At 36.1% G+C, this 2,844-nt stretch overlaps 1 pseudogene; it reads left to right on the top strand.

Annotated features, from left to right (window-relative positions):
* Window positions 1-1,481: 1,481 nt before the first annotated feature.
* LOC120433615 lies at window positions 1,482-2,611 on the top strand (annotated as a pseudogene).
* The last annotated feature ends 233 nt before the right edge of the window (window positions 2,612-2,844 follow it).

The raw sequence follows: 2,844 nt of genomic DNA, 5'->3' as shown, positions 1-2,844 counted from the left end.
AACTTACATGTGCACATTTAACACTCAAGCCCTTAAAATGTGACATCAAAGAGTCCTGAGGTAATGAGTTGGGAGTGAGGCTAGGCTCAAAACTGCAATTATCTGATAATAAAATAATAAAGTGGCACAATAACAGGAAGAAAATAAGGTTGTATTCAATGCAGCAACTGGTGTTGATGGAGAACTTTGACCGTTCAGCAGAAATACAACTACACATAAATGGTGGCAATGTTTACACTTTCTCATAGGTATTAAAAATATCTGTTTAGATTTTATCTCTTGGAATGATCTCTCGTTTAAAGCAATCAGTTTGTCACGAGGACCTCTGACTACTGCACATGTAGCTGAAAGAAGCGATGCTGCACTCTGACAGTCACAGAGTGCTTACTGGGCCGGTTCTAGACAGGTATATATGAGGGGGCAGACAGAAATGTAAAGGAGGTAAATGGTGGCAATGAAGGCATTAAGTCTGTTTTATAAGAAAAACAATAAAACTGTTGAACTTGATAATGATGGACTGAAGCTTCTTTCTGACTATAGCAACTTTTTCATACATGATTCTTATCACTTTTTGAAGAAGTCTGTTCTTTGTCTCAACAAGGACAACGGATGACTGAACCCAAGGGCTAATGAGGGGAAGTGGATACAGCTGGGAAAACACACAGGTGGCACCCACAAACAATCAAGTTAAAACGACAAGAGGAATAAAGCTAAATACAAAGGGGGAAAAAATAAATGAGCATCAAAACAAGACAGGATGGAAAACAGAACAGCTGAGTAAAGACGGCGACTGAACAAGATACAAGAGAATAATGGAGAAGCTTGAAATAAACAAAGACTCAACGCACAACTCTAAACAGAAACTAGAATACAAAACTACTAAAGATGTACTAACAGCAGAAGCATTACAATAATACCAAACTAACATAACAAAACTAAAATCATTATCAAAACTAAGAATGCTTAATACTGAATAATTCAGTTCACAAAACTTTCTAACTTCACATTTCAAAACCAGGATTGTGACCTTCTGTCATTTGCAGAAGAGATGGCTGCAAGATTGTATATGGCTTAAAGCCAAGGCATATGGAAGCAGAGTGATACTCTGATCTGCCATTTTTTTAAACTATGTTCAAGGTTTTGAAATGTCTGGAAATCAAGCCTCTGTGTGATATACTGTAACTGAAAAAAATGTCTGAACCATGGAAGGTGTTATTGTCAGAGTGTTTTTGGTGACCTGGTGAGATGTATTTTTAAACCTTGAGCATACACAATGACAGCTACACTAAAAGTGTTTTGTCAGTAAGTGTACTAGTTCCTTATTGATCTGAGCTCAACTTCTACAGTTAAACAGATACACAAAAGATTGAAAAACAAGTCTATTGTTATGTTAATGATTAACAGATTAAACTGGATAAAAGGAGCATCAACCATGTTAATCAGAGGTTTGAAGATTGTGTGATGCTGATTCAGCTTAGACGATGAGCGCTTTATGGTTTATTTTTCTGTTCTGTGGCTTGAGTCTGTCGCAGAGTGATAGTGAAAATGCTACTGGAACACAGTTGTGCCATCCTGACATTTATAATTTCCTGAAAGAATTTGGAGTCATGACAGAAAAAGTTAGATCTGGAAGCCAGACTTAAGGACAGTGAGACCAGGCTTAAGGAAACTACAACCAGGCTGGAGGACAGTGAAACTAGGCTGAAGGAGAGTGAGACCAGGTTGAACGACACTGTAACCAGGCTGAAAGACAGTGAAAAACAGATTTTGGTGCTGCAATACAAAGGTAAAATTGTGGACAAATAATCCATTTCAATGAAACACTACTCATCCAAGATAAATGTCAAAAGACAGAATGCTGTCTCTTGTCAAAGAAGTCATAATTTATGTCTGCAAGAGGTCAAACATATACTCATAATTTGGTTTGGGGTACTGAAACCAGAACTAATGATCTTGTTCATAATTCTCCAGAAAGAACAAAGGTAATATTCAGTGCAGCAGGAGGAAGAGGAGATATATCAATTGGACCCTTCAACACAGAAACTACATTAGCCTTCAAAAGAGTGATTACAAACATTGGAGATGCATATAATAAATTCACAGGTACGACTCACAATATTGTTTGTGTTAACTAAATAAATTAGAAAAAAATGAGAGCATCATTTCACATATATATATACACTTTTCAGTTTAACTGAAAAGTTAAATGACAAGTACTGTTGTATGCTGACTTAATTACTTGTAATAAATAATGATATAGTACTGAAGTATATTGCTGATTTGCAATGTTAACTTCCTACTTTTAATTTACAAACTGTGATCAGAATTCTGCTTTTTCCTCAGGAGTCTTTATAGCACCTGTTGCAGGAATTTACTACTTTTTTATCATTCTGGAAGAAACGGAACACTGAAACTGTACAAGAACAATCATGTGATTACCATGACCCATCATTACCAGCCGGAACAACATGGATCTAAAAATGGAGGAAATGCAGTATTCCTGCAGATGCAGACAGGAGATCAAGTGTATGTGTGCCTGGGTCCAAACTCACAAGTTTGGGGATCAAACTATCATACAACTTTCAGTGGGTATTTAGTTACTCCAATATGAGAAACTGAATAAAGCTAATTATTACTGGATTATAAGCTCAGGGAAAGCAAATGGAACCATGGTTCTCTCCCCTCCTTCAGTGAGGAGAGAGCTCATTGTATCTGCCTTTTAGTTTCTTTCTTTTACCTTTAGTTTAACTTTTCTTCTGCTTTAATCTGCTGTCTGTTATTTTACATTTTATAACTAGATAGACAGTTAGAAAATAAATAAATAAATAAATATGAGGTTAAGTT

Source organism: Oreochromis aureus, linkage group 3, assembly GCF_013358895.1.
Source record: "Oreochromis aureus strain Israel breed Guangdong linkage group 3, ZZ_aureus, whole genome shotgun sequence".
In the NCBI taxonomy this organism is placed as follows: domain Eukaryota; kingdom Metazoa; phylum Chordata; class Actinopteri; order Cichliformes; family Cichlidae; genus Oreochromis; species Oreochromis aureus.
Note: the sequence above shows the minus strand (reverse complement) of the source record. Positions and strands in the feature narration are given on the sequence as shown.